The sequence below is a fragment of the Lepisosteus platostomus genome, chromosome 4, assembly GCF_059453375.1.
Source record: "Lepisosteus platostomus isolate fLepPlt1 chromosome 4, fLepPlt1.hap1, whole genome shotgun sequence".
NCBI lineage: Eukaryota > Metazoa > Chordata > Actinopteri > Semionotiformes > Lepisosteidae > Lepisosteus > Lepisosteus platostomus.
In genome coordinates this window covers 44,560,270-44,581,155 of record NC_142614.1, presented here as the reverse complement: position 1 = coordinate 44,581,155, position 20,886 = coordinate 44,560,270, and the positions used below count along the sequence as shown (strand labels likewise).

The window sequence follows — 20,886 nt, the reverse complement described above, 5'->3', positions numbered from 1 at the left end:
TGAATGCTAAGCGGAGAGTAATTTGGACTGTTTACATACCATTCTTCATGTTAAAATAGCTTAATTTCTATTTGTTGTTCTCTTTATGCCTATGAATGTTTCAACACATCAAATTTAGTTTTGAAGTGCAAGGAGAGAAAAGCCTTACAGGAATTTGACAACCATTTTCTCACTTTAGCACAGGACACTTGTGATTGTTCTGGGAATGGATGGATGACAGATTTGTCCTTCACCATTTTCTAATATCTTTAACAAAAAAAACTAAAACCATGCCCCATTTTCTGTTAAAAACTGACATACTGTAGATGCACATTAAGTTATGTTCCTTCATATTTAAAACTGTCAAATTGATATCTTTAGTATAATTCAGCTATGTCATCAGTCCACAGGAGTTATGTAACACCGCTGCACTAACCTGATGAATGCAGTGGTCTTGAGACAGGAGGCTGAATCCAAAATGTGGGCGCAGGTACAGTAGGTGTGTAGGTAGACAAAAGTGAAACTAGTAATCCGAAGCCGTATTCAAGCAAGCAGGGTTCCATGAATAGGGTGTTATCCGTAAATGTTGTTCAAAGCTTTAGCAAAATTAGTAGGGGTCCAAAACAAGAAATCACTCTGGGATGACAAAGGGTGATCCGTGAGAGTAGTAATGTAAACTGTATGCTCCATCTTCCTGGGTGCTCTCGTATTAAGTTGAGAATTAAGAACTTCACCAAGATTAAGACATTATATCATCTCCATATCACTTAACTTTCCCACTTAAGTAGTTCAGATCCTTACTTAAAATTTTATTTTCAGAATATGGAGACAGTGTTTAATAAGTCTAAGCATCATGGAGAATATATCTTCTAATCTTACAACAGATAACCCTGTATATACTGTATAGACCTGGGTTTGAAAGGCAATATGGAATTGTCATACTATTAGGGTATTGTTTCAAGTAACATCATACAGTATACTGCTCAAATAAATTATTTGTTTACATTTACTCCTAAAGTACAGCCAATTGAGCAATTAATGTTTATTGTCTTGAGTGAAGGAAGTGTAAATGTTTGGTTCAGCCCCAAAGAGCATAATCATTTTCATTAAGGATTTAGGTTAAATATATAATCTTTCAAGAACCAGCATATACTGTACTTCCTTTTAATGGTGTTGGAAATTCAGTAAGTTGGATCCTCGCATCATCTACATTTAGTTTTGATAGATGACATCCCTGGACCACATTAGTCAAGCAGGTTTATTTATCCAAATTAATATAAACTGAATACAACAAAACATGTACTGTAGCTGAAAAAAAAGATAATGAGTGTAACTTTAAAAACCACTCTAATCACATATCCAGTTATATAATTTACAGTTTCAAAACTCACAGAGAAATACCACCTAGGGAGCCATGAGCTATTATAGTGGTAATATGAACCACCTTATGCAAAGTGAAACAGTATGGGAAACTCCTTGTCTTGTTCCTGCTAGCTCACTAAATGTTGTTACTTAATAATGATCACAGTAATTATAAGATTAATACTTTTAATGTAGGCTATTCCCTATTAATGCAAATTCCAACTCCACAGGGGTGCTTCCTAGAGTAAATTCTGAACCTTTCATTTAATAGAACTAATTGATCCTTTTTGGTGACATTAAACTAATGAAGAACATTTACAAGGTTACAGCATGTTTGTTTAATATGTTTTTTTATTGATTAAAGTATGCAATTAAACTAAAGCAATCTTTCTGGTTGTGAGTTTTCATTCATAAAAAAACATTAAAGCTGGGTTTGCAGTAGGCCTGCAATGCTTTGCTTGTTTACTTACAGTCATAAAAGCAAACCTCTCCCCCCCGCCAAGATTGAAATATAACATATAGGTTTCTAGAAAATGGCACACCTGCACAGCTAATTGAAGGGAAAGATACAGCACAAATATGTTTTGCTTAATTCTTCAACCTGTAGGACTCATTTATTGAGGCAGAGTTGGAAGTCTTCCATTTTCTGCTTGATCTTACAGGATCTTATTTTACGAAGATTTAAAGACTAAATTTAATATAAAGGTATAAAAAAATACATTCTTACATTTCTTGCAAAATTATTCACCTCTTCTAATGAGGCCTTATCTTGCCATTTACCAATGATGTACAGGTGTATATTTTAATCAAAATTTGAATGCTCAAAAAGGAGGAAAAGGAATTTAATTATGGGTTAAACATTAAATGGCTGCAAAAACTGTAAAGAAAAATGGAAAATTAAAATGCCTATTACATTTGAATTCCTTACACATGATGAGTGTCCCAAAATGTCAAGTGACTATAAAATAATTTTCAAATATCTTTGACAAAGAAGCTCATTTGGTTATATTATCTTCTGTAGACTGTTGAGGTTGTTTAACATTATTGAACTCCTCATCTACATTCTCTTCCTCAACATATTACAATTATGTAAGTATGCTTAGAGAACTCTTCCAGGACCTTAAAACAAAATCAATTCCGTATAAAGATATATTCTTCATATTCTCTGTTCTCATTGCACTATTAAACAAATTGGTGATTGGATGGAATTATTACAATCCTATCCTTTTGATGGTGAAGTAAGAGACAAGATGTAAAAAGGGTTAACTTAAGTCAGTTCTGCCTGAAAAGTAGACTTCTAAGCAACAGGGGTTTATGGCAGGAAAGGGGGTTAACTGATAAGGATTCCAGATGCGAGCAAGGAACCCGCTGGGGGCATAATCTTAAACTGACCATTTGGCCAGGGCCTCTTAACTGGCCAAATACCATAACCCCCCCCACACCACCCCCACCCCCTTACCATAACACCGAATGACGTCCGAAGCAGCAAGGAAGGACTATATAACCTAAAACTTTGTACCGGCACATGGAACAATACTTCGGTTTTGTTGTTTCTTGCCGGAAACAAGACTTCAGCTTTATTGTTCCTTGCATACAATAAACTCATCTGTTTTACTTCATCTCGGGATCAAGAACCTTATTCCTTCTGTTACAACAAATTTGGCGTAGTCGGCAGGATGCTCCAGAAGGCGCAGAACTTCCCATCGGAAGGAGAGACGGTCAGCGCTCACATTACTAAGAGGTAAGGACTCCTCTTTTTTAAAAAAAAAGTCCCAACTCTCTCTGACCGATTGGGAAGTCTCTGCTCCCTGCGAGAATCGCCCAAGATGACAGAGTAAACGTGAGTTCCTGAATTCCTCTGGCCCAGGGAAGACACCGGTGTATGTAATGGGTTGTTTGCTGTAAGCCCAGAATTTGGTCTGGCGGTATTGTGTACAGGCGTTCGAAGCTGGTGTATGCCTTAATTGCGCGTGAAGTTTTTGAACGGGTTTTGGACCTTTACCGCGAAGTTCAGGACTGGTGTGGGCCTTAATTGCGACTGGAATTCTGAAGTTCAGGACTGGTTTAGGCCTTAATTACGCCCGGAGTTCTGGAGCTAAGTGGTGCATTAAATGCACGTAATCCAGGATTGGTGTGGGCCTTAATTGCGCCCGGGGTCCTGAGATTAGCTACGCCTTGATCGTGCACAGATTGGCGTGGCGTGGTTTTTTGTTCTAAATGAAAAAGAAGTAGGAGATATATATATATATGTATGTTTTTGGTGTTTTCCTTGTTTGTGAAATACATATACACACGCACGACATTAACATAAACACACCTCATAATAAAAGAGCGAAGCATTAAGTAGCAGGATTTAAAGGACGTTGAGACCCGAGAATCGCCCTGATTGAGCTCAGTGTGTAAGTCCACCCCGGGGCAAAAGCAGCGATGCTGGCGTTCTGGGGATGGTGAATTACTGATCAAGAAAGGGGGTTTTCGAGGTCTCGTTCCTTACCTGTGAACAGTGTGGTGTAAGTCCTCTCTAAAGTCTCTGAGAGGCATTTAGATCTGGAGGTAACAGACGCCCTTGGCTGAATGAGTGCAGGAATGCACAGGTTTTTCAAGTGAAAGCATCCCCTTACTGTATGAGCTGTTACCTCACACACGACAAAAGTAAAAGAGACCGAACATGTGTGCTGACTGATGGTTTGAGAAAGTGGTGGAAGGGTCCGTTTATATATCGGAAAAGTGTAAGTTGACGGGAAAAAAAAAGGAGAAAAATATGCTAAAAGTTGAGTTTGTCAGAGGGAGTCTGGGGCGAAGACGCCTGTAAAGAAAGCATATGAGTATTGATTGGCAAAAGCACAAGCATGTAGCTCCCACCCTGGTGCACGGCCGGCACCAGTGGTGGCAGATACATGAGAAAAAAAAAAGAAATTGGGATGTGACTTCTTAAAAGTGTGTTTACGGGGAAAACAAAAACCCGGAAGAAAAGATACTTTACTCGCTATGAAAGAGTATAAACAAAAGCGAAAAGGGGCAGTGCAGGAGAATCAGAAACTAAAGGAAGAATTAGTTCCTGGTCGCACTGCACTAGTTAATGTGTTACAACCGTCAACTAAATTATATCTTGCTCTCCCATAGGGGAACAGACAGGCAGGAAATGAAAATAATTGGGATCAATTCCCACAGTGACCATATGGAAACGGGGGGTCTGAGTGGGATGACACCTGGTACGAGTGTGATAGAGACGGAACAGGGACTCCCTTCTTAAACAGAGGGCGCCCGCAGACCTGTACTCTCACCCTAAGTGGGAGAGGGCCTGATGTAGCGGGGGCTCGCTCTGTTGATGACAGCGTCACTCTAACTGTCTCGCACCCCGTCGAGGGGGTCCGCACTCGCACCTACCTTCCCTGATTACCTCATACGATCAAATCCAAAACCGGAAGATATTGACCGGTGGGCTAAAATACCGCACCCGAAATTAGGAATGCAGCGAACCTGGAGTGCGCTTCAGGAATTAAAAGGATTCATGTAGAAGTAAAACAAGAATACAGCACATTGTAGTACGAAGAGAAAAATATATTCTCGATGTGTATGTGTGTTTTATGAATTTGTGTGCCGGCATGTATGTGTGTAACTGTGAGTTTTTGTAGACTAAATGACGGTGTGAGTGTGTTTAGCCAGCGGGACTGGCTAGAGACGTAACTAAAGAGACTTGACGAAAATCAACTTAAGGAGATTGGAAAATATAAGAGCATCTGAAACGTATAAGTACAGTACAGGTGGACGCAAAAGTAGTTAGACAGTTTTTGTATTTTTATACAATTAGTTGCAATAGTGGAAACAATTTGGGTTTATTCGAATGTCTCGAAACCAGACTTGCTGAAACGATGTAGGTTTAGAATCGAGACTAGGGAGAATAACGTCTTGTGAGAAGATCTGTTCACCTAACGATTAGATCCTGTAAATCCCTTGTAGCCTCCCTAAGTCTGTCCCAGTCCAGTGGATAAAAATGTACTGTTAATGGAGTGTTGGTTTCTCTGTTAGGGGATACTGGAGCACTACTGTCATGCTTGTTTCACTCCTCTGTTCAACAGTGTGCTATAAAGTAATGTATATGGGAAGACGGCAGGAGGCCACAGGAGTATTGGGGCAGCAAGTTTTACTTGCCGAGTAACAGATTTTAATGGGTGGTTTTATCCCAGATCTATTGGGTTGGAATATTATGCATTACAAAGAATGACTATCCAGAACAGGGTATCACGTGGCTTCAACTGACTGTGATCACTCAGTATGTTGATGGTATTCTGAGTGCTTCCCCTGACGAGGAAACCCACAAGTCTGAGTTGCTTCAGCTTTAGAGTGTCTAATAGAAGCAGTTATGATAAGGCCCTTTTGTGTCTAGCATTGTGTAATTTTAACAGGGCCTGGGTGCAATGTTTTTACGGGGTGAGCACAACTCTTAACAGATCTGCTTAAGGGGGGAGTGCAGTACAAGGACAAGATTGCCTTGGTTCCCGCAGCAAAAGCCGCCTGTAATAATTTGAAACAAGCTCTCTTACAGGTGCTGAGACTGGGGTTTCCTCAGATGTATCAGCCATTCCTTTGTATGTAAGTGTGGACAAAGGGTTCTGGGCAGCTGTGCTGACGCAGGAGCATGGAGGTAGGCACTATTATACCATTAGACACTGTAGCCAAAGGGTGGGGGACCGTGAAAATTTAAGAAAATGTAATACTGTTTACTGATGGGTCCTCTCTGATGCATGAGGGAGAACAGAGAACAGGCTGAGCTGTTTCAACAGAATTCAAGGTACTAACAATTGGAAAAATGCCCCTCCACTGCCTCAGCGCAGCAAGCCAGTTAAGAGCACTGATGGGAGATTGTAAAAAGAAAGATGTTAAAGGGTTACTGTATATGTATATAATGTATGTATTTGTTGCATGTAGGCCACAATTCTGGATGGCTATGGAGAAATAGGATTCTCTCACAACGGCAGGGACTCCAGTTAAGAATACTGGGCTTGTCTCTGAACTGATTTGTAGTTTTACAGCTGCCGACAGAAGCAGCTTGAGTAAGGTGTAAATAACACAATAAATAAAGAATTCCAGTAACTCAAGGTAACAACCATGCAGATGCAGATGCCAGACGAGCGGCACTGGGAGAGCGGGAGTCTGAGACCCCTGTGAAACCTCTATTGGGGAAAAGGGAGAATTCAGGTTGAGGCCTTTAATAGATGTTTAATAGTGGTTAGAACAAATGTGTAAAGAATGTGGGGTTGTATGATGATGGGATGTGGGCTGGCAAACACCCAAGTGTATGACAAAGATGATCCCGTGGTACGGACTGCCCTGCCCCTTGGATACTGATCTAGGGACATACTACACTGGGAAGGTGTGCCAGGCTGTAATTGCCTCACTAGGGGTAAGTTGGGGTCACATTGCCCCCATCACCCACAGTCTGAAAGACCAACTAAGGAAATATCAACTGAAGGAACACCGTGGGTAGATGCTCTACCTGCAGTCCTGTGCGGTTTGCGGGCTGGAGCAAACGGAACTGTGAGACTGAGCCCATTTGAGATCATCACGGGCAGCCAAAGAAACTCCCTGGAGGCCAAGTTTGGCTAACGCACTGATGAATTTACTAACTCTCTATTAAAGTATTGTAGGTTTGTTAACTGAAGCGGTGCACAGGGCTCATGAACAGGTGCCGGACGCTTGGGGACCTCCAGTAGAGGGGAGACACGACGGGATACCTGGCGAGTGGGTGTAGGTGAAGAAGAGATACCCTGCCAGACGTTGCGATCCTGCTGGGAGGGACCATATCAAGTGCCACTAACTACTGATTGTGCCATCTGAGTGACAGGATGAGATCGCTGGATCCGCGCATCGCACTTTCACCGACCCATGGCACCAGAGACTGAGTGAACAGAAAGAAGGATGTTGCTACTTTTTCTGTGTCTGATGCTTCCTAAGACCAACAGTGTGCTTGTTAGGCCTGATGAGCATTACTGGGGATATGGTATCAATGCATTCCGGGTGTTGGCATATCTATCAGCCAAAAAAAATTATAATCGGAGTTGGGTCAATATTGCTATTCCAAGATCCTGACGATAGATCTCCACATGGCTGAGGTCTGCGTTTGGGTCCTGGGGTAGGACTTTATGTATTTGTAGGATTGGGATTGTTTTATATGTATAATTGTAACTATCACTTGTACAAAAACATCAATAACATCTTGTTGTAACCGTGGAACGCATAAGGTCATGGTAATGCATGCCTGTACATCTAAAAAGGAAAGATATGCCCTGATATTGTATGTTTAAAAATAGGCAGTCCTGCGTATGCCAAATTTTATAAGGGGGGAATGAAGTTAGAGACAAGATGTAAAAAGGGTTAACTTAAGTCAGTTCTGCCTGAAAATTAGACTTCTAAGCAACAGGGGTTTATGGCAGGAAAGGGGGTTAACTGATAAGGATTCCAGATGCGAGCATGGAACCCCCTGGGGGCAAAATCTTAAACTGACCATTTGGCCAGGGCCTCTTAACTGGCCAAAAACCATGCCTCCCCCCCCTTACCATAACACCGAATGACGTCCGAAGCAGCAAGGAAGGACTATATAACCTAAAACTTTGTACCGGCACATGGAACAATACTTCGGTTTTGTTGTTTCTTGCGGGAAACAAGACTTCGGCTTTATTGTTCCTTGCATGCAATAAACTCATCTGTTTTACTTCATCTCGGGATCAAGAACCTTATTCCTTCTGTTACAACAATGGCTAATGTAATTTTGTACAATGTTTGGGTGCAGAGATCTGTAGAATGTTTGCAGTTCCATGCAAAATTACCTTATTCTGTTAGCATGATATAAAATGTTTACTAATTCTCTGTTGAATATTTATGTTTTCGAACATATTTAATAGTGCATGGTCCATTCTCAGTGACATCATAAAACTAGTCTCCCTAGGGATAGGGCATAGGATAAAGCAGGCCTGAAGACTAGATTAATGGTGACACACACTAAAAGAGCGTGACCGGTGTAGTGGAGCTAGTTCGGACATCATCACCCACCCTGCACGTAGCAGGGACCTCAGCTGCCTAGGCTGAGAGCGGTCTCCTTTAGCGCGTGTGGCTGGTTCCCTGTTGTGTTACGTAGGAGACCCGGGTTCGCAACCCAGGTGTTGCGGGACGAAACAGGGGTGAAGCGGTGGAGGGCACGAGCCCGTGCAGAACCACAACGTTCACACAAGCAGAGATGGAAGGAAAGGAAAAGAAAAGATTTGATTGAACCATGACACCTTCTTAGCTGTTATGATGCAGGTTCCCATTTTGCCCTTTTAAGGTATTTGGGTCATGTACTTAGGATTAAATTTTAGGTCCATTAATGATAAAGTTTTGGTACTAACAATTTTTAATATCCGTGTAATATTGATTACTTTTTGTAATGTTGTTATAACTATTATCAATCTGTACTGGAGAATAAAGAAATCACACACTGTGCCCTTATTTTCAATATCAATACACTGTAGTTGCCTTCATAGTTCCTGAAACAAAAACAAATTTAAGTATACCTGTATTAACATTTAAGTAAACACCCTTGTTTAACCCCTTCATAACAAAAATTGAATATTGGGCCCGTGGGAGGAAGGTTATTTTCCTTTTGTGCTTAATAATGTACTTTAATAATAGTATAAATGTACTAATGGAAAAATGGGAAATCTGTTGCTTTTTCCCCAGAAAATAAATCACTTTGAGTACTGTAGATGTAGCCTTACATTTGGAAAGTTACAGACAGCAGCACAAACACTATAGAGACAAAGAGTCAAATACCAGGTATGGTATTACTTTTGACCATCTGAACCCAAGTACTTCACTCAGCTCTCTCCACTAAAATGTCCAAATGGATGCACATGTTTCACTTTGGATAAAAGTCTCAGCTAAATTAAAAATAAAATGAATGGACATCTAATTTATTATTGGGTGAACAGAGGGCAGGTAAAAAGATATACAGCACAATTTATGAAACTATTTTAACTTGGAGGGAAAAAAACTAATCTTAAACTGTTTATAACAGTGGCAAATATTGTTGATAGAAAGTGGGAAAAAAATGTTTTCAACAAGGAAAGGGCTGAGAGAATGGGAAAATTAGTCGTTTTTCCCCAGTGTGTGGTATTCTCTGAAGCACAGCAGTTTCCATTCAGTACATATAAACCTATTATCTTATCAGGGGTCAATGTGTAGTGAAGACCAGACACTAGAATCTACAGTAGCTGTGGTTACAATTCCCTTCATCTTGATTATAAAGTCTTGAATGTGCCTCTTCCACAACTTGCACTGGATGACCTCCTTGAGGTGTTGTGTTCCTTTAACAGCAGTTTGACAAGGTTCAAACAACTGCTGAAAGTAGAATCCCCCCCCCAATTGCAGTTTTTAGGATGTTGTACACATTCAATACATACTAATCAAGTAATTTGAAAAAAATTTAGACTTTTTAGCACAGCTAAAACTAACCTGAAGAGCCCATTTTCATATTATATTCAACACACACTCTGGTTTCACTTTGTTTTTCCCCAGTTGTGTGATCAAGTCTTTCCATGGTTTTCATCACAGAATGGTGCACAGAGCTCAGCACGTGCATGTCGCCTTTATCATGCCACTTCACAGGAGATAAATTGTCACTGCAGAAAAAACCGTGCACCTCCTTTTCCTATGTGGGTTTTGAACTGTGACATTCCCTTCTTCTCGGGGATTACTATAACGATACGACTTGATAACTACTGCCTAAATCGGCCTACAGCTAATAAGGATTTTGGGGTAAACAGGTTTATAAAAAAAAGCATCTCTAAGTTTACAAACTTCAGCAGGATGAATTCAGAAGGTGGAACAGATTTTTATAGCAAAGATGCATAGTGTTATCCAATATTTAAAACAACCGCGAAACGAGTAAGGCAATAGGAGTCTTTCCAAAACAAAGAGAACAGTTCCTATTTTGCAGCAAACTAAACACGATTATACTTAGACTGTCCTGGAAGAGGCTGTAAATCCTAGGTCCTTATTGGCAGTACCTCAGTCCTATTAGAAGCCTCCATGATTCTTTCCTCCTTTGTGAAATGTCCTTTTTGCACTTGCCGTGGTTATTAAAAAAAAAGTTTCTTCGCAAAGGTCTTCCTGTTCTGACACAAACTGGAACATTGCTTTATGGTCAGTGGACAGGTGTAACTGTGGCTCAGTCTGCCTGGTTACTCTAACAAATTGACCTCTTCCGATTACTCCCCTTAAGAAGAACTTCCTTTAAAAACCCGAAGCTCCTCCCCTAGGCTGACACAGGTGTTACAAATAACAGGACCACTTACCCAATTAAATCTTAAATTAAATCAATCGACTTAATCTTTGGCAGACTTCAATCATTGATAAATAATTAAATTCTCCAATAAGACACTTTTTGTGCCTTTTATTCATTTGTTGCTACTGCTACAATACAGTACAGCTCCATATGCTCTATATGTTGGCTGTGAAGTTTCTAAAAATGAGCTATACAGTTCTACTATTTGTCCATAAACAGCCTGTGACCTTTTCCCTGGAATTTCTACATGAGGGTGAGTACCACAGAGTCAAACAGAACGATATCTTTAAAAAGGACAATCTGTCAAGAACAACATCAGTTGTTATGGCAGTATAAACAATTAATCTCAATATCTCACTTACTGTAATGTCACAGATAATGTTTCACACCTACTGTATATTTTGGGACTTTAGGGGATGTTTTAATTGAAGACCAGTCTCCATTTCCTCAACAAAACAAATTCATATACAGTATGCATAGGTCTTGAAGTGGGAAAAAGATATGGGTTAACTTTCTTTGAAGGTCAGAGATAATCTTTTGGATTTTTTCAGGGTGTCTGTGCTTTGTGAGATACAATCCGAAAAGCGAAGTATCCACAGAAAGAGATGTACAGTAAGTATATTTGATAAATAGGTAGTAATGGTAACTATTAGACCACATCCTCTGAATGTCCAACAGCTCAGGAGAGAACATGTTCTTCTCACTAGAGTGTAGTATTCCTGTATCATTGTTATGTGCATGTATTGCACTTTTACCAACTACTTTTCCTTTCCATTTTTATTGAAAACTTTACTCCCTGCAAGGTTCATTTTTATTTTATTTTTCAGGGTGTTCTCGTTCTGTGGTCTCTGAACGCGGTTTGTTTTTGTCATGGTTCTCTTCTGTGCCCCAGGAGTTCATCTCCCTCCTATTGCAATGATTTGACAACACAAAAGTGAAAGCCTTTGTGCTAATCCAAGGAATGTCTGGAAGGTGTTTTGGTGTTGAAGCTGGCTAAGACCTTTGAGGAAATGTGTAGGAATCAGTGTCAAGTCATTCACTTTGTCAAAGAGTATTGGGTAGGAAGGATGGCTGTCTGGGAGTGTAATTGGTGGCATAAATAGGGAGGTCTGAAGGGACTGTTTGCAGTCTTATTTGAAGTAGTGAATGGATAGAGAGTTTGACATTCAATGCTCTGTGGGAGTGATCAGAGAAGGTGATGTAGTGTATAGCCGAAGAGATACTGGAATATGACTTCTTGAAAGTTGTAGAGTTGGTGTCAGAAATGTAGAATTTCAGAAAAGGGGGGTGGGGGTGGAAACAGGTTTGAATAACAAACAAAGTGAAAATGTGTATAAATAATTAGTTACAGACAGAAACCCAAGTAAGACATCTACAGTAGGAAGGTTCATGATACGCAGAGATTTAAAGCACCTTTATTTATAAAGAGTTCTATGAATATATAACTTAGAGGATGATTTTAGAACAGATTTTGGCAGTAAGTGAAAGTTGAAAGAAGAGTGGTGATGAAGATAGAGCATGGTTTACAAAGAAGGATTTGGATGGTGGAAAAGTTGTTGGAAAACTACTGCAGCTACTATATGTAGAGATAGATATGGGTAAGCATGGTGAGACCAATAAATGGTAGACTTATCAAAGAGTATTGATGAGGTTTTCACTTTTGGTTTGGCTTCACTTTCAGTTTGGTTTTGCTTTCAAATCAGCTTCTGCTCTGTGACTTACTAAGTTGGTGGAAGCACTAGAATTTTGGATTCTTCTGTGCAGGTGGAATAGAAAGATGCCAATAGAGAGCAGCATGCTCTCTGATGAGAGCAAACACCAAAGGTGAAGACAAGACATGTGAGCAGGGAAGCAAGAAGTGTGATATTTATACTTGGGTAGGCAAAAGTGGACCACAAAAATAGTTTGATCTTTTCTCTGCCTTTTGTTCAAAGATCCATTTAAAATAATAAAAAAAACTCACAAAGTACAGTTTCAGTGAGATCAAGGATAGTTGTGCTAAAGTGACTCCAAGATTTGAAGGAGTTTAGAGGAAATATGTGTATAGCTCCTGTTGTGTGACTGCAACTGTCTCACAGGCTGATCAAATGACTTGGAGGACAAGACCCATCCTAAGGACCTCTGCTTTAGTACCTAAACTACAGTAGAATGCATTGTTGTTACTTCTGAGATGCGAAAGAGGCATTAATATAACACTAAAAGTGCCAGAGTACATCATCTGAAATGTTTTGTTTTAAAAATGTATGGCTTAAAAATCATTTCCAGAAGGCCCATTTTAATGTAAGCCTGTATTATTTTAATCAATTTCATATTTAATTTCTTCCTCTTTACTCTTGAATTGAGTGCAGGAGTAATATTGGGAAAAACTATTTTATTTTTTGGAATTAATTATCACTAAATTATGTATTTGTGAAGTTTAAGAAATGCTTTTACAATTAATATGAATATATTAATGTACAATTACTGATATTGACCTATGATATTGTAGTAGCTGTGTGCCCCCATACACAGGGTCTGGTGCCAGGTGGGTAATATTCACCCTAGTGCATACAGTATTGCACTAGGTGGCATTTTTATGGAAAACATTGCTCTATGTCTTGGATTGGAATTTGGCATCTGGTACCCAGCAGAAGACACCCCACACATCATAAGTAGCTTTCGATCCAATTAGGTCTTTAAAAAAAGGGTCCTCATTTTTGGGGGGTTTTGGGAAGATTTTTTTAAGGGCTATATCACACTGCACTGCTATTCAAACGTTCAAGTTCAAGTTCAAGTTTATTGTCATTATACTCATATACAGGTATATGGTATAACAAAATGCTATTTAGCTAGCTCTCGGACATAAGTAGTACAAGAAAAAAACAACAACAACAATACAATTGTATAACAAAAGAAAGACAGAGACAACAGGCAGTGTGCAAAAAACAACAACAGACGATGTGCAAAAACAGCAACAGGCAATGTGCAAAAAAACAACAACAGGCAATGTGCAAAACAACAAAAAGGTAACAGGTTTTGTGCAAAAATATGCATCAGCAGAATGAAATAAAGGGATAGAAATTATGGGGAGTGAGCTTTTGATGTGTATGGTAGAGGTAGATTTTCAATGTGTGTTTGGGTTTTTGGTAAGAAAGAAAGAAAGAAAGAAGGCACTGTGAGGTTCAGATCATAGGTGAGAGGTGAGGTGAGAGTGAGAGAGGCTGGGAGTTTAATAGTTTGATAGTGCGGGGGTAAAAACTGAGTCTGGTAGTCTGGGCCCGAATGCTCCGGTACCGTTTTCCAGGTGGTAGCAGATCATAAAGTCTGTAGCTGGGGTGTGTGGGGTCTTTGATGATGCTTAGAGCATTCTTCAAGCACCGTCTGTCATAAATGTCCTGGATAGATGGGAGGGCAACCCCAGTGATGGACTGGGCAGTTTTCATCACTCATTTATAAGATTAGATTCTTATCATTTATATTGTGTGTAGAGCCTGTTGTTATGTGTTGTTGCCTTAAACATCTTGAGAATCTACTTTGACAACTTACATACAATATTAGTGTTTTTGACATCTTGCAAAATATTGTTACTTTCATGCCGAATCCCATGTTTTTAAGATATAAATAGTAAAGACTGAAAGACTGTAAATCTGATTAAATCAACTTCTCAAAGTTGTCATAAGTGAATTAGAATTTCTGCTCAGATGATTTTCTAGAGTCCTCATTAGACTCTAGATTTCAGCATATTATGACAACACTGTCAAAAATAATCAGGTAACTGACATTAAATTTATGACAGTGCCTATATATCTGTTTAGGATTATTTGCTGTCCTCATGATTCATTGAGTCTGAAAATGCATGATGTTTGTGTCATCTTTTGGGTGCAAAAAAGATTATAACATTTCGTACTGTCAAAATTAGGAGCAAGCACTCTTAATACAAGCAGCTGCTGATGCAACATACTGTAGCTGACTTTAAGATGAAAACAGCTATTTATAATTACCCTCTAATTCGTATTTGTAGATTACATATATTTATTGTGTTTTTATTGCTAATAACTGTCACATATACAGTATGTGTACAAATGTGTATATTGTCCCAAAAAATAATTTTCTAAAAGGACCTAAGGTACTTACTGTATATGGGTAAACCTGGATTAAAGATACACATTAAATCACATTCCCTAATTTAAGACCTTAAAATGATGTCATGGATAGTGAAAACACTTCTCAAGATTTACATTTTCTTCAGTCAAATTATTGTTGTTTTCTTTTTTGTGCCATGATGTGCAATTCCTTTGTTTCTCAAATACAGTATTTGGTAGAACCTTTTTCCGAGAAATTTCAGATGAATTAGTGATCCAGGTGCTTTTCTGGAACATACCTCTATGCCCTAAAACACAAAAAAATATGATCCTGTGAAATGGAAGATTATAACTTTATAACTGATTAGTTGAACTGCCAATTGCATACAGTCATTGAACAGGCAATGAAAAAAATAGATATGAATGTAGTAGTTAAACCAGAAAGTAGACACTTAGTTTAATTACATCTAAATAATAAAATTAAAGAAATTTCTTATTATTGTTATAAGAGATATTACAAGCAAAAACACTATATATTTAAGTGTTCATAAAGCAGTTTTTGAAAGTTATTAGACTATTATTAGATCTTATAATATTATTGTATCAGACAATTACAAAAGGTATTAGACTGGAATGTTTTTGTTACTCAAATAAGACATATTTGTGTATTATATCTCTGTCTGTGAAGACAGTTTCACATTGGATTGTGGAATAATGGGGAATCCTAAGCACACACAACCAATACCAACCAAACCAAAGCTCCTACAATAATTGGTTTGTACAGTAATATCTTGATGTTCTTTCACGTTATTAATATAAGAGATTTGTCAAATATTTCAACAGAGATTTTTTTTCTTTTCATTGTCTTTTCAGTATTCATGAGAAAACAAAAGAATAATCAGTCCTGTTAATTGAAAAAGCTTCATGTGTACTTTATATTAGGGATGCACATTGTGGCTTTTTTATTTATCTGATTATTGTAAGCATTTAAAACTGTATTAATCAAGTTATGGGTATAAATCTTAATGTGAAGCAACAAATGGGGTGAAAAATCATATCTTCAAATACAGTTGGTTTTCAAGACTGTGTCATTAGGTGTTAATAAAAAGTGTTATTAGTGAAAAAATTGTGTCTGGGGTTGTACTAAAATACAACAATGAAGTTATTAAATATAAAGAAAGTTTAATTGGGGTTGGGGCTAGCAAAGCCATAAAAGACTGCTACCTTTACCTGTTTAATAACAAAAAGTGTAAAAGACTGCTACCTTTACCTGTTTAATAATTAAAAGTGTATAATAAATAAGATAACTATGCAATAAAAATTATTATACAAAAGAAACAATAATTTTATTGGCTTTAGACTAACAATTAAAAATGAACACTAATGTAGTGTAAGTGTTATACTGTCATTTAAATGCCTTTGATAGTGGAAGAATTCAGTGATTGAGCTTAAGGCTTAGCCAACATTTGGATTATGGGGTAGTAAGGTAATTGGCTAGAGAAAAGGCAACATTTTTTATATACAGTAGAATTGTGTTTGAGTAGTAGTTAAAGTTCTGTCCCAGTAACTGGAAAGTTGTGGGTTGTAATCTCAGGTAGGGCACTGCTGCTGTACTGTTCTGCCAGGTATTTCATTGGAAAAGGTATTTCATTTTTTTCAGCTAAAATGTACAACGCATTCTATCAACTCAAAACTCAAGATCATTGTCTATAATTTGCCCAGAGAATGTACTGTACACTTTTCAAAGAAAAAGGCATGGCTAAAAAATACAGAGTAGATCTGTTGTATGATTTTCATTTTTTTTCATTTTGTGTTTTTATTACACTTCATTGTTTTCTGTAAATATACTTTTCACACTGAGTAAGACTACAGATTTTATGTTTTGCTGTAGCTAATATGCAAGGGACTGCAGCCGCTGATAGTAGCAGCCGCTGATAGTAACCTGCTGAGGATCCCGACTGTTCAGATAACCAGTAAGGAGGTGGTGTAAGTTAGTCATTCGAAGAGTGTGACAAACCCTTTCAGCAATGTTTATAACATCTCAGTGGAATATCCATTGTGAACAGATTATACAAATTCAAACGAGACAGTATGTGTTTGGGTGTGTGTACAGTACAGTATGGATGAGTGGGCATTTATTATAGACCTGTGGTTGTGAGGTTTGATACATCATTCTAACACTGCCTGGTTCGGAACTGCAGGAAACATATGCTTGTTTATCACCGGGTATAGAGAAAGAAATAAAAACAAATGTAAAATATACAGCGTAAATGTACCACACATGAAAAGATTACTATAAATGTCTGACACAGTTTTCACATGCTTTACACAACCTTTTCATCTGTTAAAAAAAACCTGTAGCCTCTAGGACTACGGATACTCATAGGGATGAAACACAACACAGGAAGCATTCATCAGGAATGTGAGAGTCTGAGGTCAATTCTGCTGCTCATCTTCTGTCATGTGCGATCTTTATCAACAACACGGAGCATAGAAACAGTGTTGTCTGTAGGGATGACAGTGTCTCCATATGTCAGACTGCAGTATCTTCAGGCATGAAGTCAAAGTTAATCAGCAGGAAAGAAAAACATATTGATTTTGGCCCATAGGTATATATGTTACCTATTGAACTCCTTCCTTCCCCCTTCCAGCTGTAAGAATATATCCTGTATTTCAGTACCAATAACAAACATATGAAATATATGAAGTCAACATAAATTTGGGACAAGGACACTGGATAATCCTGGATCCAGTAAAATATTATAGAGCCTTCTCTATATATATATTCTTCTTTTATTATTGGCAAGACACAAAAGAAGATATGTTACATTACAAGATTAATATCCAAATACTCCATATATAGCATACAAACCTAAGGTTGGAAAGCAAATACCCAGCTGACATTAGTACTATGCAATGTAATACCAAAAAAATTATAACATGAAAATCACATATATTTACTCCTGTATGAAAGCTGCTGCACATACAAATCTATCACTTTACTACCATTCCTGTGCATGCATTTGTAGATTTGTGCCTTTACTCCTGAAATGGTGATATTGTGTTGGCGTGGGTTTACAGACTCTGACTCACTTTTGATTTTAATTAGATCTGTACCTTTCGATCAAGAGGAGCGGGGGGGTAGAACTTAAGGTTTTTAACCTGGCCTAGTCTTGTCTTTGCAGTGAGTGTATCTCTGTGTTTTGTTACACACCCTGGTTAATTACAGTACATTCTTGACATATTTAAAAATGCTAGTAGGAAAGTCTGGGGAGAAACAGCTGTTTATTGCTGTATCTTTGTTGAATGTTTTCTTTTGTAAATATTTTCCTTGCTCAAGGGCATCTCAGTAAAAAGGCTCTTTTTTCACTTAATTTTTCAATCCTCCCTATTTGTTATGACTTCTGTAACCACCACTGGACTTAAAGTTAAGTGGTTTACATATACAGTAGGTAGCATGGTAATATGATAGCAATTCTCCACTTTCACTCCACACTGTAAAACACGTCTCTGCAGTACTACTCTGGAACTCCTTCTCTGTGTATAGTACCACAACAGCTTCTCTCTGTATTTCTCCTGACTTTCATCAAGAGCTATCGCAAGACAGACACAGATTTAAACACAACGTGTGTCTCTGTATTTAAAATTAAATTAAATAAAACACTTCCCTCCCCAATTGTTCACGCCAAAACAATTACAGATTTCGTTGTTTCTATTTGCACCTGAGCAAAACGATCTGTGACACTGACAACACCAGGATGTCTGGAGGACCAATAAGACAAAACTTCACATTTGATGGGGATATGTTTATGTGAGAATATATATCATAATTGTTATTAATTGTATGCCTTACTTCTTTACACACATCAATTGTATAATGATGAAATGAGATATAAGATTCAGGAATGTACTGTATTTACTGTAATTTGATCCTTGATTCTGTCTTCTCACAAGGCAAACCAAAACCTGGAAGCAATAATGTCTGTGTTTTCATGAAAACAGCTGATTCGTGATTTTAAAAGTACTGCCATTGAGTGTTTTCTAGAACTGAGGTTTGTCACATCAGATAATACGGACCTGTTGGGGGACAATTTATCAACATTTCATGTACTGTACTTCCTTTTGGAAGCATTACAGGAGGTATTTCAGTCATGATCAGGAGACAAGTGGAAACTATGTGGAAGTGTACATAAAACATGCCTTTACACAAGCGTTTATGAGAGTATGGAACAAGCTACATGGTTATGTCATTGAAGCCAATACCCTGCCTTTTTTCAAGAAGTAGCTTAATGATATTCCTTGGGTTCTTTAGCTACTAACTACCCAATGGACTCAATGGACCAAATAGCCTCCTTTCATTTGTATCAATTCTTACGTTCATAAGATGTTAATGAACATTAAACAATTTCAAATGTGGCTACTTAAAATTTACTAATAAAAACAAACAAATTTCTCGGCATTAAGAAACTGAAGCACCTTTTCATTTTTGTCAAATGCAAATGTTTTATCTGTGTCTTATATCTATTTTATCTAGAAACAAAATATTTATTGCTGGAAAATGAAATAGTAAAGCTATATCAGACGCCAGTTTGAAAACAGAATTTCAATTTTCAATTTTCTAATTTTCAATTTTTATCTCTTTTTACTTTAGTTGCATAAGGAATGCTTGTTTTTCTTGACGAATCATTTATCTGAGTGCCAGTGAAAAGGCTCACACTTTAGATTATACTGAAGAAAAAAAACTATATAAGAGGTATTATATTAATGATCCCTTTTAACACAATTTGGGTTTGACAAGTCAATTAAATAAAACATTTGTAACTGCAAAATAGTGTTGTACCTAAACAAGGTAACACTTTAGACTTTTTCTTGACATTGATAAAGAAACATTAATTGCACATGCATTAATAGTGGACATAGAATAATAATAACCAGTAGATTCATTAGATGATAATAACAAAACTCTTAATACTGATCATAAGCTGTTATAACTTTTTTTAAACACATGAATCAATTATTAATAGACAATTACAATAGAGACCTAAACTAAGGTGAGGCCCAGCCCTAATGTTTCCATGTTGTTTGAATATCTTTCAATACTGTATTATCTTTATTTAGAACCTTGAGTGACAGTAAATTGAGGAATAATAGAATATCTATTACACCTTCATTATACACCTTGATCTAAAGTATGAGTCTTTTTATTAGTGCACACTATGTTATTTGTGAGTCTCTTCCAGTCTACATTGTGTGTAACAAACAGAAAAATAACCTAAATGGTTTAAGGAGGAACATAACCTCCAGGCCTGTTATTTTCAACTGCTAGTACTTGTGAAGGTCTCCATTTTCTGATGATATACTAAGATAAATTAAAAACTCAACAAGTGAGTACTGGAACCCATAGCATTTGTCCCACTTTTAATACATCACAGTAAAGGTTGCAAGGAAACAATACTGACATTTGGATTTGAGGCATCAGGCTTTTCTGAATTCCCATACAGAGCTTAGAATTGAGGTAGGATACCAGGTTGTGCTTTCCAGAGCTTGCTCCTTTTTAAAAAAGAGACTCATGAAATTAATTGCTGCAAAATGGTAGATCAACATAATTAAAATATTAATATTGATACTATGCATTGTTAGAAGTACTGTACATAATCATGTAGATATTATTCTGCTTCAGAACTCTAACAATCTAAATAGTTATTTGTTTTTCATATAAATCATACTGGGTGAGAAGTTTATTCCTGCTGGTTGATGGTTTTGTAAAGACTGGCATCAAGAAGTCATAAAGCTGAACAACAATGATCAAGAGATGCCTGAGGCAGAGCCTATTGTGGTGTGGAAGAGAGATGTGCTCCTACAAGATTCTGCAAGAAAAGGATTAATGGTATGGGAAACTCAAGGCATTTATGTTTTTCATGTTTTTCAAGTAGCATTTCTGTCACATTTAACAGCCAGGCTATGGAATGCAAAGGAAAATTATTCTGTTTGTTGTGTGTGCATGTCTGTAATATTATGGCAAGAAAGGAAAATATCAGCTCAATACAACAACTTTTTTATGCAAAGCTGAGTTTTTGCATAAAAAACAGCTACTGTACACCTGCCAGTAATTGATGTGCTTTTGTTTTCTTTTTTAAAACTGAACTGTTTCACTACAGACAA

At 37.6% G+C, this 20,886-nt stretch overlaps 1 long non-coding RNA gene across 1 annotated transcript in view; it reads left to right on the top strand.

Annotated features, from left to right (window-relative positions):
• LOC148673217 (uncharacterized) overlaps positions 1–20,886 on the top strand; it is a 179,912-nt gene that overhangs the window by 58,138 nt on the left and 100,888 nt on the right. The gene's annotated exons all lie outside the window — the stretch shown is intronic.